Source organism: Schistocerca serialis, unplaced genomic scaffold (assembly GCF_023864345.2).
Source record: "Schistocerca serialis cubense isolate TAMUIC-IGC-003099 unplaced genomic scaffold, iqSchSeri2.2 HiC_scaffold_1370, whole genome shotgun sequence".
In the NCBI taxonomy this organism is placed as follows: Eukaryota; Metazoa; Arthropoda; class Insecta; order Orthoptera; family Acrididae; genus Schistocerca; species Schistocerca serialis.
This window is the reverse complement of record NW_026047592.1, coordinates 5,197,823-5,223,355: the sequence shown is the minus strand read 5'-3', so window position 1 is coordinate 5,223,355 and position 25,533 is coordinate 5,197,823.

The following is a 25,533-nucleotide window of genomic DNA, read 5'->3' as shown; positions in this document are numbered from 1 at the left end:
TTTATTTCCGAAGCAATTTCAGTGATTCGTCGTCAATAAGATGGTCCAAGGGATACAGTAAACCTGAAGTGAAGCATCGGAATCCATAAGTAGCGTCACAGGAATGGATCAAATCATACACAGTAAGAAGAGCCAGTCTTCTTGTACTTAAGTCGGCATTGTGCCTTTTGTATTTAATTCCGAAGCAATAACTGTGGTTCGTCGTCAATAAGAAGGTCCAAGAGATACAGTAAACCTGACGTGAAGCATCGGAACCTATAACTAGTGTCACAGGAATGGTTTAAAATATAGACAGTAAGTGGAGCCAGTCTTCCTGTACTTAAGTCGGCATTGTGCATTTTGTATTTAATTCCGATGCAATAACTGTGGTTCGTCGTCAATAAGTACGTCCAAGGGATACAGTAAACCTGAAGTGAAGCATCGGAATCTAAAACCGGTCTCAAAGGAAAGGTTCAAATCATAGACAGTAAGAAGGGCCAGTCTTCTTGTACTTGAGTCAGCATTGTGCCATTTGTATTTAATTCCGATGCAATTTCTGTGTTTCGTCCTCAATAAAAAGGTCCAAGGGATACAGTCAACCTGAAGTGAAGCATCGGAATCTATAACTAGTGTCACAAGAATGGTTCAAATCATAGACAGTAAGAAGAGCCACTCTTCTTGTTCTTAAGTTGGCATGGTGCCTTTTGTATTTAATTCCGATGCAATTTCTGTGTTTCATCGTCAATAAGAAAGTCCAAAGGATACATTAAACATATAGTGAAGCATCGGAATTTAATACTGGTCTTACAGGAAATGTTAAAAACATAGTCAGTAATGAGAGTCAGTCTTCTTGTACTTAAGTCGGCATTGTGCCTTTTTGTATTTAATTCCGATGCAATTTCTGTGTTTCGTCGTCAATAAGAAGGTCCAAGGGATACAGAGATCATATAGTGAAGCATCGGAATCTAAAACTGATCTCACAGGAAATGTTCAAACATAGTCAGTAAGAAGTGTCAGTCTTCTTGAACTTAAGTCGGCATTGTGCCTTTTGTATTTAATTCTGTTGCAATTTCTGTGTTTCGTCGTCAAAAAGAAGACCCAAGGCATACAGTAAACCTGAAGTGAAGCATCGGAATCTAAAACCGGTCTCACAGGAAAGGTTCAATACATAGACAGTAAGAAGAGCCAGTCTTCTTGTACTTGAGTCTGCATTGTGCATTTTGTATTTAATTCCGATGCAATTTCTGTGTTTCGTCGTCAATAAGAAGGTCCAAGGGATACAGTAAACCTGACGTGAAGCATCGGAACCTATAACTAGTGTCACAGGAATGGTTCAAAACATAGACAGTAAGAAGAGCCAGTCTTCCTGTACTTAAGTCGGTATTGTGCTTTTTGTATTTAATTCCGATGCAATTTCTGTGATTCGTCGTCAGTAAGAAGGTCCAAGGGATACAGTAAACCTGAAGTGAAGCATCGGAATCTATAACTAGTGTCACAGGAATGGTTCAAAACATAGACAGTAAGGAGAGCCAGTCTTCGTGTACTTAAGTCGGCATTGTGCCTTTTGTATTAATTTCCGATGCAATTTCTGTGTTTCGTCGTCAATAAGAAGGACCAAGGGATACACTAAACCTGAAGTGAAGCATCAGAATCTAAAACTGGTCTCACAGGAAATGTTCAAACATAGTCAGTAAGTAGTGTCAGTCTTCTTGTACTTAAGTCGGCATTGTGCCTTTTGTATTTAATTCCGATGCATTTACTGCATTTCGTCGTCAATAAGAAGGTCGAAGATATACAGTATACCCGAAGTGAAGCATCGGAATATATAACTAGTGTCACTGGAATGGTTCAAAGCATAAACGGTAAGAAGAGAAAGACTTCCTGTACTTAAGTCGGCATTGTGCCCTTTGTATTTAATTCTGATGCAATTTCTGTGTTTCGTCGTCAATAAGAAGGACCAAGGGATACAGTAAACCTGAAGTGAAGCATCGGAATCTATAACTAGTGTCACAGGAATGGTTCAAAACATAGACAGTAAGAAGAGCCAGTCTTCTAGTACTTAAGTCGGCATTGTGCCTTTTGTATTTATTTCCGAAGCAATTTCAGTGATTCGTCGTCAATAAGATGGTCCAAGGGATACAGTAAACCTGAAGTGAAGCATCGGAATCTATAAGTAGCGTCACAGGAATGGATCAAATCATACACAGTAAGAAGAGCCAGTCTTCTTGTACTTAAGTCGGCATTGCGCCTTTTGTATTTAATTCCGATGCAATAACTGTGGTTCGTCGTCAATAAGAAGGTCCAAGAGATACAGTAAACCTGACGTGAAGCATCGTAACCTATAACTAGTGTCACAGGAATGGTTTAAAATATAGACAGTAAGTGGAGCCAGTCTTCCTGTACTTAAGTCGGCATTGTGCATTTTGTATTTAATTCCGATGCAATAACTGTGGTTCGTCGTCAATAAGTACGTCCAAGGGATACAGTAAACCTGAAGTGAAGCATCGGAATCTAAAACCGGTCTCAAAGGAAAGGTTCAAATCATAGACAGTAAGAAGGGCCAGTCTTCTTGTACTTGAGTCAGCATTGTGCCATTTGTATTTAATTCCGATGCAATTTCTGTGTTTCGTCCTCAATAAAAAGGTCCAAGGGATGCAGTCAACCTGAAGTGAAGCATCGGAATCTATAACTAGTGTCACAAGAATGGTTCAAATCATAGACAGTAAGAAGAGCCACTCTTCTTGTTCTTAAGTTGGCATGGTGCCTTTTGTATTTAATTCCGATGCAATTTCTGTGTTTCATCGTCAATAAGAAAGTCCAAAGGATACATTAAACATATAGTGAAGCATCGGAATTTAATACTGGTCTTACAGGAAATGTTAAAAACATAGTCAGTAAGGAGAGTCAGTCTTCTTGTACTTAAGTCGGCATTGTGCCTTTTTGTATTTAATTCCGATGCAATTTCTGTGTTTCGTCGTCAATAAGAAGGTCCAAGGGATACAGAGATCATATAGTGAAGCATCGGAATCTAAAACTGATCTCACAGGAAATGTTCAAACATAGTCAGTAAGAAGTGTCAGTCTTCTTGAACTTAAGTCGGCATTGTGCCTTTTGTATTTAATTCTGTTGCAATTTCTGTGTTTCGTCGTCAAAAAGAAGACCCAAGGCATACAGTAAACCTGAAGTGAAGCATCGGAATCTAAAACCGGTCTCACAGGAAAGGTTCAATACATAGACAGTAAGAAGAGCCAGTCTTCTTGTACTTGAGTCTGCATTGTGCATTTTGTATTTAATTCCGATGCAATTTCTGTGTTTCGTCGTCAATAAGAAGTTCCAAGGGATACAGTAAACCTGAAGTGAAGCATCGGAATCTGTAACTAGTGTCACAGCAATGGTTCAGAACATAGACAGTAAGAAGAGCCAGTCTTCTTGTACTTAAGTCGAAATTGTGCCTTTTGTATTCATTTCCGATACAATTTCTGTGTTTCGTCGTCAATAAGAAGATCCAAGGGAAACAGTAAACCTTAAGTGAGGCATCGGTATCTATATCTAGTGTCACAGGAATGGTTCAAAGCATAGAAAGTAAGAAGAGCCACTCCTCTTGTACTTAAGTTGCCATTGTGCCTTTTGTACTTAATTCTGTTGCAATTTCTGTGTTTCGTCGTCAAAAAGAAGGCCCAAGGCATACAGTAAACCAGAAGTGAAGCATCGGAATCTATAACTAGTGTCACAGGAATGGTTCAAAACATTGACAGTAAGAAGTGCCAGTGTTCTTGTACTTAAGTCGGCATTGTGCCTTTTGTATTTCATTCCGATGCAAATTCTGTGTTTCATCGTCAATAAGAATGTCCAAGGGACACAGTAGACATATAGTGAAGCATTGAAAACTAAATCTGGTCTCACAGGAAATGTTCAAATCATAGTCAGTAAGAAGAGTCAGTCTTCTTGTACTTAAGTCAGGATTGTGCCTTTTGTATTTAATTCCGATGCAATTTCTGTGTTTCGTCGTCAATAAGAGGGTCCAAGGTATATAGTAAACCTGAAGTGAGGCATCGGAATCTGTAACTAGTGTCACAGGAATTGTTCAAAGCATAGACAGTAAGAAGAGCTAGTCGCCTTGTACTTAAGTCGGCATTGTGCCTTTTGAATTTAATTCCGATGCAATTTCTGTGTTTCGTCGTCAATAAGAAGGTCCAAGGGATACAGTAAACATATAGTGAAGCATCGGAATCTAAAACTGCTCTCACAGGAAATGTTCAAAAATAGTCAGTAAGAAGAGTCAGTCTTCTAGTACTTAAGTCGGCATTGTGCATTTTGTATTTAATTCTGATGCAATTTCTGGATTTCGTCGTCAATAAGAAGGTCGGTGGGTTACTGTAAACCTGAAGTGAAGCATCGGAATTTATAACTAGCGTCCCAGGAATGGATCAAATCATAGACAGTAAGAAGAGCCAGTATTCTAGTACTTAAGTCGGCATTGTGCCTTTTGTATTTAATTCAGATGCAATAACTGTGGTTCGTCGTCAATAAGAAGGTCCAAGGGATACAGTAAACCTGAAGTGAAGCATCGGAATCTATAACTAGTGTCACAGGAATGGTTCAAAACATAGACAGTAAGAAGTGCCAGTACCTTCTTGAACTTAAGTCGGCATTGTGCCTTTTGTATTTAATTCAGTTGCAATAACTGTGATTCGTCGTCAATAAGAAGGTCTAAGGGATACAGTAAACCTGAAGTGAAGCATCGGAATCTATAACTAGTGTCACAGGAATGGTTCAAAGCATAGACAGTAAGAAGAGCCAGTCTTCTAGTACTTAAGTCGGCATTGTGCCTTTTGTATTTAATTCCAATGCAATTTTAGTGTTTCGTCGTCAACAAGATGGTCCAAGGGATAGAGTAAACCTGACGTCAAGCATCGGAATCTATAACTAGTGTCACAGGAATGTTTCAAAGTATAGACAGTAAGAAGAGCCAGTCTTCCTGTACTTAAGTCGGCATTGTGCTTTTTGTATTTAATTCCGATGCAATTTCTGTGTTTCGTCGTCAGTAAGAAGGTCCAAGGGATACAGTAAACCTGAAGTGAAGCATCGGAATCTATAACTAGTGTCACAGGAATGGTTCAAAACATAGACAGTAAGAAGAGCCAGTCTTCTTGTACTTAAGTCGGCATTGTGCCTTTTGTATTTAATTCCGATGCAATTTCTGTGTTTCGTCGTCAATAAGTACGTCCAAGGGATACAGTAAACCTGAAATGAAGCATCGGAATCTAAAACCGGTCTCACATGAAAGGTTCAAAACATAGACAGTAAGAAGAGCTAGTATTCTAGTACTTGAGTCGGCATTGTGCAATTTGTATTTAATTCCGATGGAATTTCTTGGTTTTATCGTCAATAAGAAAGTCAGAGAGATACAGTAAACCTGAAGTGAAGCATCGGAATCCTTAAGTAGTGTCACAGGAATGGTTCAAACATAGACAGTAAGAAGAGTCAGTCTTCTTGTACATGAGTCGGCATTGTGCCATTTGTAATTAATTCCAATGCAATTTCTGTGATTCATCGTCCGTAAGAAGGTCAGAGGGATACAGTAAACCAGAAGTGAAGCATTGGAATCTATAACTAGTGTCACAGGAATGGTTCAAAACATAGACAGTAAGAAGAGCCAGTCTTTTTGTACTGATGTCGTAATTGTGACTTTTGTATTTATTTCCGATGCAATATCTGTGATTCATCGTCAATACGAAGGTCAGAGGGATACAGTAAACCTGAAGTGAAGCATCGGAATCCATAACTAGTGTCACAGGAATGGTTCAAAACATTGACAGTAAGAAGTGCCTGTCTTCTTGTACTTAAGTCGGCCATGTGCCTTTTGTATTTAATTCCGATGCAATTTCTGTGTTTCATGGTCAATAAGAAGGTCCAAAGGATACATTAAACATATAGTGAAGCATCGGAATTTAATACTGGTCTCACAGGAAATGTTAAAAACATAGTCAGTAAGAAGAGTCAGTCTTCTTGTACTTAAGTCGGCATTGTGCATTTTGTATTTAATTCCGATGCAATTTCTGTGTTTCGTCGTCAATAAGAAGTTCCAAGGGATACAGTAAACCTGAAGTGAAGCATCGGAATCTATAACTAGTGTCACAGCAATGGTTCAGAACATAGACAGTAAGAAGAGCCAGTCTTCTTGTACTTAAGTCGAAATTCTGCCTTTTGTATTCATTTTCGATACAATTTCTGTGTTTCGTCGTCAATAAGAAAGTCCAAGGGAAACAGTAAACCTTAAGTGAGGCATCGGTATCTATATCTAGTGTCACAGGAATGGTTCAAAGCATAGAAAGTAAGAAGAGCCACTCCTCTTGTACTTAAGTTGCCATAGTGCCTTTTGTACTTAATTCTGTTGCAATTTCTGTGTTTCGTCGTCAAAAAGAAGGTCCAAGGCATACAGTAAACCTGAAGTGAAGCATCGGAATCTATAACTAGTGTCACAGGAATGGTTCAAAATATAGACAGTAAGAAGTGCCAGTCTTCTTGTACTTAAGTCGGCATTGTGCCTTTTGTATTTCATTCCGATGCAAATTCTGTGTTTCATCGTCAATAAGAATGTCCAAGGGACACAGTAGACATATAGTGAAGCATTGGAAACTAAAACTGGTCTCACAGGAAATGTTCAAATCATAGTCAGTAAGAAGAGTCAGTCTTCTTGTACTTAAGTCAGGATTGTGCCTTTTGTATTTAATTCCGATGCAATTTCTGTGTTTCGTTATCAATAAGAAGGTCCAAGGTATACAGTAAACCTGAAGTGAGGCATCGGAATCTGTAACTAGTGTCACAGGAATTGTTCAAAGCATAGACAGTAAGAAGAGCTAGTCGCCTTGTACTTAAGTCGGCATTGGGCGTTTTGAATTTAATTCCGATGCAATTTCTGTGTTTCGTCGTCAATAAGAAGGACCAAGGGATACAGTAAACCTGAAGTGAAGCATCTGAATCTATAACTAGTGTCACAGAAATGGTTCAAAACATAGACAGTAAGAAGAGCCAGTCTTCTAGTACTTAAGTCGGCATTGTGCATTTTGTATTTAATTCTGATGCAATTTCTGGATTTCGTCGTCAATAAGAAGGTCGAAGGGTTACTGTAAACCTGAAGTGAAGCATCGGAATTTATAACTAGCGTCACAGGAATGGTTCAAATCATAGACGGTAAGAAGAGCGAGTCTTCTAGTTCTTAAGTCGGCATTGTGCCTTTTGTATTTAATTCAGATGCAATAACTGTGGTTCGTCGTCAATAAGAAGGTCCAAGGGATACGGTAAACCTGACGTGAAGAATCGGAATCTATAACTAGTGTCACAGGAAAGGTTCAAAACATAGACAGTGAGAAGTGCCAGTACCTTCTTGAACTTAAGTCGGCATTGTGCCTTTTGTATTTAATTCAGTTGCAATAACTGTGATTCGTCGTCAATAAGAAGGTCCAAGGGATACAGTAAACCTGAAGTGAAGCATCGAAATCAATAACTAGTGTCACAGGAATGGTTCAAAACATAGACAGTAAGAAGAGCCAGTCTTCTAGTACTTAAGTCGGCATTGTGCCTTTTGTATTTAATTCCAATGCAATTTTAGTGTTTCGTCGTCAATAAGATGGTCTAAGGGATACAGTAAACCTGAAGTGAAGCATCGGAATCTATAAGTAGCGTCACAGGAAAGGTTCAAATCATAGACAGTAAGAAGTGCCAGTCTTATTGTACTTAAGTCGGCATTGTGCCTTTTGTATTTAATTCAGATGCAATAAATGTGGTTCGTCGTCAATAAGATGGTTCAAGGGATAGAGTAAACCTGACGTGAAGCATCGGAATCTATAACTAGTGTCACAGGAATGTTTCAAAGTATAGACAGTAAGAAGAGCCAGTCTTCCGGTACTTAAGTCGGCATTGTGCTTTTTGTATTTAATTCCGATGCAATTTCTGTGTTTCGTCGTCAGTAAGAAGGTCCAAGGGATACAGTAAACCTGAAGTGAAGCATCGGAATCTATAACTAGTGTCACAGGAATGGTTCAAAACATAGACAGTAAGAAGAGCCAGTCTTCTTGTACTTAAGTCGCCATTGTGCCTTTTGTATTTAATTGCGATGCAATTTCTGTGTTTCGTCGTCAATAAGTACGTCCAAGGGATACAGTAAACCTGAAATGAAGCATCGGAATCTAAAACCGGTCTCACATGAAAGGTTCAAAACATAGACAGTAAGAAGAGCCAGTCTTCTAGTACTTGAGTCGGCATTGTGCCATTTGTATTTAATTCCGATTGAATTTCTTGATTTTATCGTCAATAAGAAGGTCAGAGGGATACAGTAAACCTGAAGTGGAGCATCGGAATCCTTAAGTAGTGTCACAGGAATGGTTCAAACATAGACAGTAAGAAGAGTCAGTCTTCTTGTACATAAGTCGGCATTGTGCCATTTGTAATTAATTCCAATGCAATTTCTGTGATTCATCGTCCGTAAGAAGGTCAGAGGGATACAGTAAACCTGAAGTGAAACATCGGAATCTATAACTAGTGTCACAGGAATGGTTCAAAACATAGACAGTAAGAAGAGTCAGTCTTTTTGTACTGTTGTCGGCATTGTGACTTTTGTATTTATTTCCGATGCAATTTCTGTGATTCATCGTCAATACGAAGGTCAGAGGGATACAGTAAACCTGAAGTGAAGCATCGGAATCTATAACTAGTGTCACAGGAATGGTTCAAAACATTGACAGTAAGAAGTGCCAGTCTTCTTGTACTTAAGTCGGCCATGTGCCTTTTGTATGTAATTCCGATGCAATTTCTGTGTTTCATGGTCAATAAGAAGTTCCAAAGAATACATTAAACATATAGTGAAGCATCGGAATCTAAAACTGGTCTCACAGGAAATGTTCGAACATAGTCAGTAAGAATTGTCAGTCGCTTGTATTTAATTCGGCATTGCGCCTTTTGTATTTAATTCCATGCAATTTCTATGTTTCGTCGTCAATAAGAAGGTCCAAGGGATACAGTAAACCCGAAGTGAAGCATCGGAATATATAACTAGTGTCACTGGAATGGTTCAAAACATAAACAGTAAGAAGAGCCAGTCTTCCTGTACTTAAGTCGGCATTGTGCCTTTTGTATTTAATTACGATGCAATTTCTGTGTTTCGACGTCAATAAGAAGGTCGAAGGGTTACTGTAAACCTGAAGTGAAGCATCGGAATCTATAACTAGCGTCACAGGAATGGTTCAAATCATAGACAGTAAGAAGAGCCAGTCTTCTAGTACTTAAGTCGGCATTGTGCCTTTTGTATTTAATTCCGATGCAATTTCTGTGTTTCATGGTCAATAAGAAGGTCCAAAGGATACATTAAACATATAGTGAAGCATCGGAATTTAATACTGGTCTCACAGGAAATGTTAAAAACATAGTCAGTAAGAAGAGTCAGTCTTCTTGTACTTAAGTCGGCATTGTGCATTTTGTATTTAATTCCGATGCAATTTCTGTGTTTCGTCGTCAATAAGAAGTTCCAAGGGATACAGTAAACCTGAAGTGAAGCATCGGAATCTATAACTAGTGTCACAGCAATGGTTCAGAACATAGACAGTAAGAAGAGCCAGTCTTCTTGTACTTAAGACGAAATTGTGCCTTTTGTATTCATTTTCGATACAATTTCTGTGTTTCGTCGTCAATAAGAAAGTCCAAGGGAAACAGTAAACCTTAAGTGAGGCATCGGTATCTATATCTAGTGTCACAGGAATGGTTCAAAGCATAGAAAGTAAGAAGAGCCACTCCTCTTGTACTTAAGTTGCCATTGTGCCTTTTCTACTTAATTCTGTTGCAATTTCTGTGTTTCGTCGTCAAAAAGAAGGTCCAAGGCATACAGTAAACCTGAAGTGAAGCATCGGAATCTATAACTAGTGTCACAGGAATGGTTCAAAACATAGACAGTAAGAAGTGCCAGTCTTCTTGTACTTAAGTCGGCATTGTGCCTTTTGTATTTCATTCCGATGCAAATTCTGTGTTTCATCGTCAATAAGAATGTCCAAGGGACACAGTAGACATATAGTGAAGCATTGGAAACTAAAACTGGTCTCACAGGAAATGTTCAAATCATAGTCAGTAAGAAGAGTCAGTCTTCTTGTACTTAAGTCAGGATTGTGCCTTTTGTATTTAATTCCGATGCTATTTCTGTGTTTCGTTGTCAATAAGAAGGTCCAAGGTATACAGTAAACCTGAAGTGAGGCATCGGAATCTGTAACTAGTGTCACAGGAATTGTTCAAAGCATAGACAGTAAGAAGAGCTAGTCGCCTTGTACTTAAGTCGGCATTGGGCGTTTTGAATTTAATTCCGATGCAATTTCTGTGTTTCGTCGTCAATAAGAAGGACCAAGGGATACAGTAAACCTGAAGTGAATCATCTGAATCTATAACTAGTGTCACAGGAATGGTTCAAAACATAGACAGTAAGAAGAGCCAGTCTTCTAGTACTTAAGTCGGCATTGTGCATTTTGTATTTAATTCTGATGCAATTTCTGGATTTCGTCGTCAATAAGAAGGTCGAAGGGTTACTGTAAACCTGAAGTGAAGCATCGAAATTTATAACTAGCGTCACAGGAATGGTTCAAATCATAGACAGCAAGAAGAGCCAGTCTTCTAGTACTTAAGTCGGCATTGTGCCTTTTGTATTTAATTCAGATGCAATAACTGTGGTTCGTCGTCAATAAGAAGGTCCAAGGGATACAGTTAACCTGACGTGAAGAATCGGAATCTATAACTAGTGTCACAGGAATGTTTCAAAATATAGACACTAAGTAGAGCCAGTCCTCCTGTACTTAAGCCGGCATTGTGCTATTTGTATTTAATTCCGATGCAATTTCTGTGTTTCGTCGTCAATAAGAAGGTCCAAGGGATATAGTAAACCTGAAGTGAAGCATCGGAATCTATAACTAGTGTCACAGGAAAGGTTCAAAACATAGACAGTGAGAAGTGCCAGTACCTTCTTGAACTTAAGTCGGCATTGTGCCTTTTGTATTTAATTCAGTTGCAATAACTGTGATTCGTCGTCAATAAGAAGGTCCAAGGGATACAGTAAACCTGAAGTGAAGCATCGAAATCTATAACTAGTGTCACAGGAATGGTTCAAAACATAGACAGTAAGAAGAGCCAGTCTTCTAGTACTTAAGTCGGCATTGTGCCTTTTGTATTTAATTCCAATGCAATTTTAGTGTTTCGTCGTCAATAAGATGGTCTAAGGGATACAGTAAACCTGAAGTGAAGCATCGGAAACTATAAGTAGCGTCACAGGAATGGTTCAAATCATAGACAGTAAGAAGTGCCAGTCTTAATGTACTTAAGTCGGCATTGTGCCTTTTGTATTTAATTCAGATGCAATTAATGTGGTTCGTCGTCAATAAGATGGTTCAAGGGATAGAGTAAACCTGACGTGAAGCATCGGAATCTATAACTAGTGTCACAGGAATGTTTCAAAGTATAGACAGTAAGAAGAGCCAGTCTTCCGGTACTTAAGTCGGCATTGTGCTTTTTGTATTTAATTCCGATGCAATTTCTGTGTTTCGTCGTCAGTAAGAAGGTCCAAGGGATACAGTAAACCTGAAGTGAAGCATCGGAATCTGTAACTAGTGTCACAGGAATGGTTCAAAACATAGACAGTAAGAAGAGCCAGTCTTCTTGTACTTAAGTCACCATTGTGCCTTTTGTATTTAATTGCGATGCAATTTCTGTGTTTCGTCGTCAATAAGTACGTCCAAGGGATACAGTAAACCTGAAATGAAGCATCGGATTCTAAAACCGGTCTCACATGAAAGGTTCAAAACATAGACAGTAAGAAGAGCCAGTCTTCTAGTACTTGAGTCGGCATTGTGCCATTTGTATTTAATTCCGATGGAATTTCTTGATTTTATCGTCAATAAGAAGGTCAGAGGGATACAGTAAACCTGAAGTGGAGCATCGGAATCCTTAAGTAGTGTCACAGGAATGGTTCAAACATAGACAGTAAGAAGAGTCAGTCTTCTTGTACATAAGTCGGCATTGTGCCATTTGTAATTAATTCCAATGCAATTTCTGTGATTCATCGTCCGTAAGAAGGTCAGAGGGATACAGTAAACCTGAAGTGAAACATCGGAATCTATAACTAGTGTCACAGGAATGGTTCAAAACATAGACAGTAAGAAGAGTCAGTCTTTTTGTACTTTTGTCGGCATTGTGACTTTTGTATTTATTTCCGATGCAATTTCTGTGATTCATCGTCAATACGAAGGTCAGAGGGATACAGTAAACCTGAAGTGAAGCATCGGAATATATAACTAGTGTCACTGGAATGGTTCAAATCATAGACAGTAAGAAGAGCCAGTCTTCTAGTACTTAAGTCGGCATTGTGCCTTTTGTATTTACTTCAGATGCAATAACTGTGGTTCGTCGTCAATAAGAAGGTCCAAGGGATACAGTAAACCTGACGTGAAGAATCGGAATCTATAACTGGTGTCACAGGAATGTTTCAAAATATAGACACTAAGAAGAGCCAGTCCTCCTGTACTTAAGCCGGCATTGTGCTATTTGCATTTAATTCCGATGCAATTTCTGTGTTTCGTCGTCAATAGGAAGGTCCAAGGGATACAGTAAACCTGAAGTGAAGCATCGGAATCTATAACTAGTGTCACAGGAATGGTTCAAAACATAAACAGTAAGAAGAGCCAGTCTTCCTGTACTTAAGTCGGCATTGTGCCTTTTGTATTTACTTCCGATGCAATTTCTGTGTTTCATGGTCAATAAGAAGGTCCAAAGGATACATTAAACATATAGTGAAGCATCGGAATTTAATACTGGTCTCACAGGAAATGTTAAAAACATAGTCAGTAAGAAGAGTCAGTCTTCTTGTACTTAAGTCGGCATTGTGCATTTTGTATTTAATTCCGATGCAATTTCTGTGTTTCGTCGTCAATAAGAAGTTCCAAGGGATACAGTAAACCTGAAGTGAAGCATCGGAATCTATAACTAGTGTCACAGCAATGGTTCAGAACATAGACAGTAAGAAGAGCCAGTCTTCTTGTACTTAAGTCGAAATTGTGCCTTTTGTATTCATTTTCGATACAATTTCTGTGTTTCGTCGTCAATAAGAAAGTCCAAGGGAAACAGTAAACCTTAAGTGAGGTATCGGTATCTATATCTAGTGTCACAGGAATGGTTCAAAGCATAGAAAGTAAGAAGAGCCACTCCTCTTGTACTTAAGTTGCCATTGTGCCTTTTGTACTTAATTCTGTTGCAATTTCTGTGTTTCGTCGTCAAAAAGAAGGTCCAAGGCATACAGTAAACCTGAAGTGAAGCATCGGAATCTATAACTAGTGTCACAGGAATGGTTCAAAACATAGACAGTAAGAAGTGCCAGTCTTCTTGTACTTAAGTCGGCATTGTGCCTTTTGTATTTCATTCCGATGCAAATTCTGTGTTTCATCGTCAATAAGAATGTCCAAGGGACACAGTAGACATATAGTGAAGCATTGGAAACTAAAACTGGTCTCACAGGAAATGTTCAAATCATAGTCAGTAAGAAGAGTCAGTCTTCTTGTACTTAAGTCAGGATTGTGCCTTTTGTATTTAATTCCGATGCAATTTCTGTGTTTCGTTGTCAATAAGAAGGTCCAAGGTATACAGTAAACCTGAAGTGCGGCATCGGAATCTGTAACTAGTGTCACAGGAATTGTTCAAAGCATAGACAGTAAGAAGAGCTAGTCGCCTTGTACTTAAGTCGGCATTGGGCGTTTTGAAATTAATTCCGATGCAATTTCTGTGTTTCGTCGTCAATAAGAAGGACCAAGGGATACAGTAAACCTGAAGTGAAGCATCTGAATCTATAACTAGTGTCACAGGAATGGTTCAAAACATAGACAGTAAGAAGAGCCAGTCTTCTAGTACGTAAGTCGGCATTGTGCATTTTGTATTTAATTCTGATGCAATTTCTGGATTTCGTCGTCAATAAGAAGGTCGAAGGGTTAATGTAAACCTGAAGTGAAGCATCGGAATTTATAACTAGCGTCACAGGAATGGTTCAAATCATAGACAGTAAGAAGAGCCAGTCTTCTAGTACTTAAGTCGGCATTGTGCCTTTTGTATTTAATTCAGATGCAATAACTGTGGTTCGTCGTCAATAAGAAGGTCCAAGGGATACAGTAAACCTGACGTGAAGAATCGGAATCTATAACTGGTGTCACAGGAATGTTTCAAAATATAGACACTAAGAAGAGCCAGTCCTCCTGTACTTAAGCCGGCATTGTGCTATTTGCATTTAATTCCGATGCAATTTCTGTGTTTCGTCGTCAATAAGAAGGTCCAAGGGATACAGTAAACCTGAAGTGAAGCATCGGAATCTATAACTAGTGTCACAGGAATGGTTCAAAACATAGACAGTGAGAAGTGCCAGTACCTTCTTGAACTTAAGTCGGCATTGTGCCTTTTGTATTTAATTCAGTTGCAATAACTGTGATTCGTCGTCAATAAGAAGGTCCAAGGGATACAGTAAACCTGAAGTGAAGCATCGAAATCTATAACTAGTGTCACAGGAATGGTTCAAAACATAGACAGTAAGAAGAGCCAGTCTTCTAGTACTTAAGTCGGCATTGTGACTTTTGTATTTAATTCCAATGCAATTTTAGTGTTTCGTCGTCAATAAGATGGTCTAAGGGATACAGTAAACCTGAAGTGAAGCATCGGTATCTATAAGTAGCGTCACAGGAATGGTTCAAATCATAGACAGTAAGAAGTGCCAGTCTTATTGTACTTAAGACGGCATTGTGCCTTTTGTATTTAATTCAGATGCAATAAATGTGGTTCGTCGTCAATAAGATGGTTCAAGGGATAGAGTAAACCTGACGTGAAGCATCGGAATCTATAACTAGTGTCACAGGAATGTTTCAAAGTATAGACAGTAAGAAGAGCCAGTCTTCCGGTACTTAAGTCGGCATTGTGCTTTTTGTATTTAATTCCGATGCAATTTCTGTGTTTCGTCGTCAGTAAGAAGGTCCAAGGGATACAGTAAACCTGAAGTGAAGCATTGGTATCTATAACTATTGTCACTGGAATGGTTCAAATCATAGACAGTAAGAAGAGCCAGTCTTCTTGTACTTAAGTCGCCATTGTGCCTTTTGTATTTAATTGCGATGCAATTTCTGTGTTTCGTCGTTAATAAGTACGTCCAAGGGATACAGTAAACCTGAAATGAAGCATCGGATTCTAAAACCGGTCTCACATGAAAGGTTCAAAACATAGACAGTAAGAAGAGCCAGTCTTCTAGTACTTGAGTCGGCATTGTGCCATTTGTATTTAATTCCGATGGAATTTCTTGATTTTATCGTCAATAAGAAGGTCAGAGGGATACAGTAAACCTGAAGTGGAGCATCGGAATCCGTAAGTAGTGTCACAGGAATGGTTCAAACATAGACAGTAAGAAGAGTCAGTCTTCTTGTACATAAGTCGGCATTGTGCCATTTGTAATTAATTCCAATGCAATTTCTGTGATTCATCGTCCGTAAGAAGGTCAGAGGGATACAGTAAACCTGAAGTGAAACATCGGAATCTATAACTAGTGTCACAGGAATGGTTCAAAACATAGACAGTAAGAAGAGTCAGTCTTTTTGTACTGTTGTCGGCATTGTGACTTTTGTATTTATTTCCGATGCAATTTCTGTGATTCATCGTCAATACGAAGGTCAGAGGGATACAGTAAACCTGAAGTGAAGCATCGGAATCTATAACTAGTGTCACAGGAATGGTTCAAAACATTGACAGTAAGAAGTGCCAGTCTTCTTGTACTTAAGTCGGCCATGTGCCTTTTGTATGTAGTTCCGATGCAATTTCTGTGTTTCATGGTCAATAAGAAGTTCCAAAGAATACATTAAACATATAGTGAAGCATCGGAATCTAAAACTGGTCTCACAGGAAATGTTCGAACATAGTCAGTAAGAATTGTCAGTCGCTTGTATTTAATTCGGCATTGCGCCTTTTGTATTTAATTCCATGCAATTTCTATGTTTCGTCGTCAATAAGAAGGTCCAAGGGATACAGTAAACCCGAAGTGAAGCATCGGAATATATAACTAGTGTCACTGGAATGGTTCAAAACATAAACAGTAAGAAGAGCCAGTCCTCCTGTACTTAAGTCGGCATTGTGCCTTTTGTATTTAATTCCGATGCAATTTCTGTGTTTCATGGTCAATAAGAAGGTCCAAAGGATACATTAAACATATAGTGAAGCATCGGAATTTAATACTGGTCTCACAGGAAATGTTAAAAACATAGTCAGTAAGAAGAGTCAGTCTTCTTGTACTTAAGTCGGCATTGTGCATTTTGTATTTAATTCCGATGCAATTTCTGTGTTTCGTCGTCAATAAGAAGTTCCAAGGGATACAGTAAACCTGAAGTGAAGCATCGGAATCTATAACTAGTGTCACAGCAATGGTTCAGAACATAGACAGTAAGAAGAGCCAGTCTTCTTGTACTTAAGTCGAAATTGTGCCTTTTGTATTCATTTTCGATACAATTTCTGTGTTTCGTCGTCAATAAGAAAGTCCAAGGGAAACAGTAAACCTTAAGTGAGGCATCGGTATCTATATCTAGTGTCACAGGAATGGTTCAAAGCATAGAAAGTAAGAAGAGCCACTCCTCTTGTACTTAAGTTGCCATTGTGCCTTTTGTACTTAATTCTGTTGCAATTTCTGTGTTTCGTCGTCAAAAAGAAGGTCCAAGGCATACAGTAAACCTGAAGTGAAGCATCGGAATCTATAACTAGTGTCACAGGAATGGTTCATAACATAGACAGTAAGAAGTGCCAGTCTTCTTGTACTTAAGTCGGCATTGTGCCTTTTGTATTTCATTCCGATGCAAATTCTGTGTTTCATCGTCAATAAGAATGTCCAAGGGACACAGTAGACATATAGTGAAGCATTGGAAACTAAAACTGGTCTCACAGGAAATGTTCAAATCATAGTCAGTAAGAAGAGTCAGTCTTCTTGTACTTAAGTCAGGATTGTGCCTTTTGTATTTAATTCCGATGCAATTTCTGTGTTTCGTTGTCAATAAGAAGGTCCAAGGTATACAGTAAACCTGAAGTGCGGCATCGGAATCTGTAACTAGTGTCACAGGAATTGTTCAAAGCATAGACAGTAAGAAGAGCTAGTCGCCTTGTACTTAAGTCGGCATTGGGCGTTTTGAATTTAATTCCGATGCAATTTCTGTGTTTCGTCGTCAATAAGAAGGTCCAAGGCATACAGTAAACCTGAAGTGAAGCATCGGAATCTATAACTAGTGTCACAGGAATAGTTCAAAACATAGACAGTGAGAAGAAACCGTCTTATAGTACTAAAGTCAGCATTGTGCCTTTTGAATTTAATTCCGATGCAATATCTGTCTTTCATCGTCAATAAGAAGGGCCAAGGGATACAGTAAACATATAGTGAAGCATCGGAATCTTTAACTGGTCTCACAGGAAATGATCAAAACATAGTCAGAAAGAAGGGTCAGTCGTCTTCTACTTAGGTCTGCATTGTGCCTTTTGTATTTGATTCCGATGGAATTTCTGTGTTTCGTCGTCAATAAGAAGGTCCAAGGTATACAATAAACCTGAAGTGAGGCAACGGAATCTGTAACTAGTGTCACAGGAATTGTTCAAAGCATAGACAGTAAGAAGAGCCAGTCGCCTTGTACTTAAGTCGGCATTGTGCCTTTTGAATTTAATTCCGATGCAATTTCTGTGTTTCGTCGTCAATAAGAAGTTCCAAGGGATACAGTAACCCTGAAGTGAAGCATCGGAATCTATAACTAGTGTCACAGGAATGGTTCAGAACATAGACAATAAGAAGTGCCAGTCTTCTTGTACTTAAGGCAAAATTGTGCCTTTTGTATTCATTTCCGATACAATTTCTGTGTTTCGTCGTCAATAAGAAGGTCCAAGGGATACAGTAAACCTTAAGTGAGGCATCGGAATCTATATCTAGTGTCACAGGAATGGTTCAAAGCATAGAAAGTAAGAAGAGCCACTCTTCTTGTACGTAAGTCGGCATTGTGCCTTTTGTATTTAATTCTGTTGCAATTTCTGTGTTTCGTCGTCAAAAAGAGGATCCAAGGCATACAGTAAACCTGAAGTGAAGCATCGGAATCTATAACTAGTGTCACAGGAATGGTTCAAAACATAGACAGTAAGAAGTGCCAGTCTTCTTGTACTTAAGTCGGCATTGTGCCTTTTGTATTTAATTCAGATGCAATAACTGTGGTTCGTCGTCAATAAGATGGTCCAAGGGATAGAGTAAACCTGACGTCAAGCATCGGAATCTATAACTAATGTCCCAGGAATGTTTCAAAGTATAGACAGTAAGAAGAGCCAGTCTTCCTCTACTTAAGTCGACATTGTGCTTTTTGTATTTAATTCCGATGCAATTTCTGTGTTTCGTCGTCAGTAAGAAGGTCCAAGGGATACAGTAAACCTGAAGTGAAACATCGGAATCTATAACTAGTGTCACAGGAATGGTTCAAAACATAGACAGTAAGAAGAGCCAGTCTTCTTGTACTTAAGTCGGCATTGTGCCTTTTGTATTTAATTCCGATGCAATTTGTGTGTTTCGTCGTCAATAAGTACGTCCAAGGGATACAGTAAACCTGAAATGAAGCATCGGAATCTAAAACCGGTCTCACATGAAAGGTTCAAAACATAGACGGTAAGAAGAGCCAGTCTTCTAGTACTTGAGTCGGCATTGTGCCATTTGTATTTAATTCCGATGGAATTTCTTGGTTTTATCGTCAATAAGAAGGTCAGAGGGATACAGTAAACCTGAAGTGAAGCATCGGAATCTATAACTAGTGTCACAGCAATGGTTCAGAACATAGACAGTAAGAAGAGCCAGTCTTCTTGTACTAAAGTCGAAATTGTGCCTTTTGTATTCATTTCCGATTCAATTTCTGTGTTTCGTCGTCAATAAGAAAGTCCAAGGGAAACAGTAAACCTTAAGTGAGGCATCGGTATCTATATCTAGTGTCACAGGAATGGTTCAAAGCATTGAAAGTAAGAAGAGCCACTCCTCTTGTACTTAAGTTGCCATTGTGCCTTTTGTACTTAATTCTGTTGCAATTTCTGTGTTTCGTCGTCAAAAAGAAGGTCCAAGGCATACAGTAAACCTGAAGTGAAGCATCGGAATCTATAACTAGTGTCACAGGAATGGTTCAAAACATAGACAGTAAGACGTGCCAGTCTTCTTGTACTTAAGTCGGCATTGTGAGTTTTGTATTTCATTCCGATGCAAATTCTGTGTTTCATCGTCAATAAGAATGTCCAAGGGACACAGTAGACATATAGTGAAGCATTGGAAACTAAATCTGGTCTCACAGGAAATGTTCAAATCATAGTCAGTAAGAAGAGTCAGTCTTCTTGTACTTAAGTCAGGATTGTGCCTTTTGTATTTAATTCCGATGCAATTTCTGTGTTTCGTCGTCAATAAGAAGGTCCAAGGTATACAGTAAACCTGAAGTGAGGCATCGGAATCTGTAACTAGTGTCACAGGAATTGTTCAAAGCATAGACAGTAAGAAGAGCTAGTCGCCTTGTACTTAAGTCGGCATTGTGCCTTTTGAATTTAATTCCGATGCAATTTCTGTGTTTCGTCGTCAATAAGAAGGTCCAAGGGATACAGTAAACATATAGTGAAGCATCGGAATCTAAAACTGTTCTCACAGGAAATGTTCAAATATAGTCAGTAAGAAGAGTCAGTCTTCTTATACTTAAGTCGGCAATGTGCCGTTTGTATTAATTTCCGATGCAATTTCTGTGTTCCGTCGTCAATAAGAATGACCAAGGGATACAGTAAACCTGAAGTGAAGCATCGGAATCTATAACTAGTGTCACAGGAATGGTTCAAAACATAGACAGTAAGAAGTGCCAGTCTTCTAGTACTTAAGTCGGCATTGTGCATTTTGTATTTAATTCTGATGCAATTTCTGGATTTCGTCGTCAATAAGAAGGTCGAAGGGTTACTGTATACCTGAAGTGATGCATCGGAATTTATAACTAGCGTCACAGGAATGGTTCAAATCATAGACAGTAAGAAGAGCCAGTCTTCTAGTACTTAAGTCGGCATTGTGCCTTTTGTATTTAATTCAGATGCAATAACTGTGGTTCGTCGTCAATAAGAAGGTCCAAGGGATACAGTAAACCTGACGTGAAGAATCGGAATCTATAACTAGTGTCACAGGAATGTTTCAAAATATAGACACTAAGAAGAGCCAGTCCTCCTGTACTTAAGTCGGCATTGTGCTATTTGTATTTAATTCCGATGCAATTTCTGTGTTTCGTCGTCAATAAGAAGGTCCAAGGGATACAGTAAACCTGAAGTGAAGCATCGGAATCCATAACTAGTGTCACAGGAATGGTTCAAAACATAGACAGTGAGAAGTGCCAGTTCCTTCTTGAACTTAAGTCGGCATTGTGCCTTTTGTATTTAAGTCAGTTGCAATAACTGTGATTCGTCGTCAATAAGAAGGTCCAAGGGATACAGTAAACCTGAAGTGAAGCATCGAAATCTATAACTAGTGTCACAGGAATGGTTCAAAGCATAGACAGTAAGAAGAGCCAGTCTTCTAGTACTTAAGTCGGCATTGTGCCTTTTGTATTTAATTCCAATGCAATTTTAGTGTTTCGTCGTCAATAAGATGGTCTAAGGGATACAGTAAACCTGAAGTGAAGCATCGGAATCTATAAGTAGCGTCACAGGAATGGTTCAATTCATAGACAGTAAGAAGTGCCAGTCTTCTTGTACTTAAGTCGGCATTGTGCCTTTTGTATTTATTTCAGATGCAATAACTGTGGTTCGTCGTCAATAAGATGGTCCAAGGGATAGAGCAAACCTGACGTGAAGCATCGGAATCTATAACTAGTGTCACAGGAATGTTTCAAAGTATAGACAGTAAGAAGAGCCAGTCTTCCTGTACTTAAGTCGGCATTGTGCTTTTTGTATTTAATTCCGATGCAATTTCTGTATTTCGTCGTCAGTAAGAAGGTCCAAGGGATACAGTAAACCTGAAGTGAAGCATCGGAATCTATAACTAGTGTCACAGGAATGGTTCAAAACATAGACAGTAAGAAGAGCCAGTCTTCTTGTACTTAAGGTGGCATTGTGCCTTTTGTATTTAATTCCGATGAAATTTCTGTGTTTCGTCGTCAATAAGTACGTCGAAGGGATACAGTAAACCTGAAATGAAGCATCGGAATCTAAAACCGGTCTCACATGAAAGGTTCAAAACATAGACAGTAAGAAGAGCCAGTCTTCTAGTACTTGAGTCGGCATTGTGCCATTTGTATTTAATTCCGATGGAATTTCTTGATTTTATCGTCAATAAGAAGGTCAGAGGGATACAGTAAACCTGAAGTGAAGCATCGGAATCCTTAAGTAGTGTCACAGGAATGGTTCAAACATAGACAGTAAGAAGAGTCAGTCTTCTTGTACATAAGTTGGCATTGTGCCATTTGTAATTAATTCCAATGCAATTTCTGTGATTCATCGTCCGTAAGAAGGTCAGAGGGATACAGTAAACCTGAAGTGAAGCATCGGAATATATCACTAGTGTCACTGGAATGGTTCAAAACATAAACAGTAAGAAGAGCCAGTCTTCCTGTACTTAAGTCGGCATTGTACCTTTTGTATTTAATTACGATGCAATTTCTGTGTTTCGACGTCAATTAGAAGGTCGAAGGGTTACTGTAAACCTGAAGTGAAGCATCGGAATCTATAACTAGCGTCACAGGAATGGTTCAAATCATAGACAGTAAGAAGAGCCAGTCTTCTAGTACTTAAGTCGGCATTGTGCCGTTTGTATTAATTTCCGATGCAATTTCTGTGTTCCGTCGTCAATAAGAAGGACCAAGGGATACAGTAAACCTGAAGTGAAGCATCGGAATCTATAACTAGTGTCACAGGAATAGTTCAAAACATAGACAGTGAGAAGAAACCGTCTTATAGTACTTAAGTCAGCATTGTGCATTTTGAATTTAATTCCGATGCAATATCTGTCTTTCATCGTCAATAAGAAGGTCCAAGGGATACAGTAAACATATAGTGAAGCATCGGAATCTTTAACTGGTCTCACAGGAAATGATCAAAACATAGTCAGAAAGAAGAGTCAGTCGTCTTCTACTTAGGTCTGCATTGTGCCTTTTGTATTTGATTCCGATGCAATTTCTGTGTATCGTCGTCAATAAGAAGGTCCAAGGTATACAGTAAACCTGAAGTGAGGCAACGGAATCTGTAACTAGTGTCACAGGAATTGTTCAAAGCATAGACAGTAAGAAGAGCCAGTCGCCTTGTACTTAAGTCGGCATTGTGCCTTTTGAATTTAATTCCGATGCAATTTCTGTGTTTCGTCGTCAATAAGAAGGTCCAAGGGATACAGTAAACATATACTGAAGCATCGGAATCTAAAACTGGTCTCACAGGAAGTGTTCAAAAAATAGTTAGTAAGAAGAGTCAGTCTTCTTGTACTTCAGTCGGCACTGTGCCTTTTGAATTTAATTCCGATTAAATTTCTGAGTTTCATTGTCAATAAGAAGGTACAAGGGATACAGTAAACCTGAAGTGAAGCATCGGAATCTAAAACCGGTCTCACAGGAAAGGTTCAATACATAGACAGTAAGAAGAGCCAGTCTTCTTGTACTTGAGTCTGCATTGTGCATTTTGTATTTAATTCCGACGCAATTTCTGTGTTTCGTCGTCAATAAGAAGGTGAGACGGAATCAGTAAACCTAACATGAAGCATCGGAATCCTTAACTTGTGTCACAGGAATGGTTCAAATCATAGACAGTAAGAAGAGTCAGTCTTCTTGTACTTACGTCGGCATTGTGCCTTTTGTATTTAATTCTGTTGCAATTTCTGTGTTTCGTCGTCAAAAAGAGGATCCAAGGCATACAGTAAACCTGAAGTGAAGCATCGGAATCTATAACTAGTGTCACAGGAATGGTTCAAAACATAGACAGTAAGAAGTGCCAGTCTTCTTGTACTTAAGTCTGCATTGTGCCTTTTGTATTTAATTCCGATGCAAATTCTGTGTGTAATCGTCATTAAGAATGTCCAAGGGACACAGTAGACATATAGTGAAGCATCGGAAACTAAAATTGGTCTCACAGGATATGTTCAAATCATAGTCAGTAGGAAGAGTCAGTCTTCTTGTACTTAAGTCAGGATTGTGCCTTTTGTATTTAATTCCGATGCAATTTCTGTGTTTCGTGGTCAATAAGAAGGTCCAAGGTATACAGTAAACCTGAAGTGAGGCATCAGAATCTGTAACTAGTGTCACAGGAAATGTTTAAAACATAGACAGTATGAAGAGCCAGTCTTCTTGTACTTAAGTTGGCATTGTGCCTTTTGAATTTAACTCCGATGCAATTTCTGTGTTTCGTCGACAATAATAGGGTCCAAGGGATACAGTAAACATATAGTGAAGCATCGGAATATAAAACTGCTCTCACAGGAAATGTTCAAAGATAGTCAGTAAGAAAAATCAGTCTTCTTGTACTTAAGTCGGCATTGTTCGGTTTGTATTTAATTCGTATGCAATTTCTGTGTTTCGTCGTCAATAAGAATGTCCAAGGGATACAGTAAACATATAGTGAAGCATCGGAATCTTTAACTGGTCTCACAGGAAATGATCAAAACATAGTCAGAAAGAAGAGTCAGTCGTCTTCTACTTAAGTCTGCATTGAGCCTTTTGTATTTGATTCCGATGCAATTTCTGTGTTTCGTCGTCAATAAGAGGGTGAGACGGAATCAGTAAACCTAACATGAAGCATCGGAATCCTTAACTTGAGGCACAGGAATGGTTCAAAACATAGACAGTAAGAAGAGTCAGTCTTCTTGTACTTACGTCGGCATTGTGCTTTTTGTATTTAATTCCTATGCAATTTCTGTGTTTCGTCGTCAATAAGAAGTTCCAAGGGATACAGTAAACCTGAAGTGAAGCATCGGAATCTATAACTAGTGTCACTGGAATGGTTCAAAACATAGACAGTAAGAAGAGCCTGTTTTCCTGTACTTAAGTCTGCATTGTGCCTTTTGTATGTAATACCGATGCAATTTCTGTCTTTCGTCGTCAATAAGAAGGTCGAAGGTTTACTGTAAAGCTGAAGTGAAGCATCGGAATCTATAACTAGTGTCACAGGAATGGGTCAAAACATAGACAGTAAGGAGAGCCAGTCTTCTTGTACTAAAGTCGGCATTGTGCCTTTTATATTAATTTCCGATTCAATTTCTGTGTTCCGTCGTCAATAAGAAGGACCAAGGGATACAGTAAACCTGAAGTGAAGCATCGGAATCTATAAGTAGTGTCACAGGAATAGTTCAAAACATAGACAGTGAGAAGAAACCGTCTTCTAGTACTTAAGTCAGCATTGTGCCTTTTGTATTTAATTCCGATGCAATATCTTTGTTTCATCGTCAATAAGAAGGTCCAAGGGATACAGTAAACATATAGTGATGCATCGGAATCTTTAACTGGTCTCACAGGAAATGATCAAAACATAGTCAGAAAGAAGAGTCAGTCTTCTTGTACTTAAGTCGGCATTGTGCCTTTTGAATTTAATTCCGATGCAATATCTGAGTTTCATCGTCAATAAGAAGTTCCAAGGGATACAGTAAACCTGAAGTGAAGCAACTGAACCTAAAACCGGTCTCACAGGAAAGGTTCAATACATAGACAGTAAGAAGAGCCAGTCTTCTTGTACTTGAGTCTGCATTGTGCATTTTGTATTTATTTCCGACGCAATTTCTGTGTTACGTCGTCAATAAGAAGGTGAGAGGGAATCAGTAAACCTAACGTGAAGCATCGGAATCCTTAACTAGTGTCACAGGAATGGTTCAAATCATAGACAGTAAGAAGAGTCAGTCTTCTGGTACTTACGTCGGCATTGTGCCTTTTGTATCTAATTCCGATGCAATCTCTGTGTTTCGTCGTCAATAAGAAGTTCCAAAGGATACAGTAAACCTCAAGGGAAGCATCGGAATATATAACTAGTGTCACAGGAATGGTTCAGAACATAGACAGTAAGAAGAGCCAGTCTTCTTGTACTTAAGTCGAAATTTTGCCAATTGTATTCATTTCCAATACAATTTCTGTGTTTCGTCGTCAATAAGAAGGTCCAAGAAATACAGTAAACATATAGTGAAGCATCGGAATCTAAAACAGCTCTCACAGGAAATGTTCAAAGATAGTCAGTAAGAAGAGTCAGTCTTCTTATACTTAAGTCGGCATTGTGCCGTTTGTATTAATTTCCGATGCAATTTCTGTGTTCCGTCGTCAATAAGAAGGACCAAGGGATACAGTAAACCTGAAGTGAAGCATCGGAATCTATAACTAGTGTCACAGGAATAGTTCAAAACATAGACTGTGAGAAGAAACCATCTTATAGTACTTAAGTCAGGATTGTGCATTTTGAATTTAATTCCGATGCAATATATGTCTTTCATCGTCAATAAGAAGGTCCAAGGGATACAGTAAACATATAGTGAAGCATCGGAAT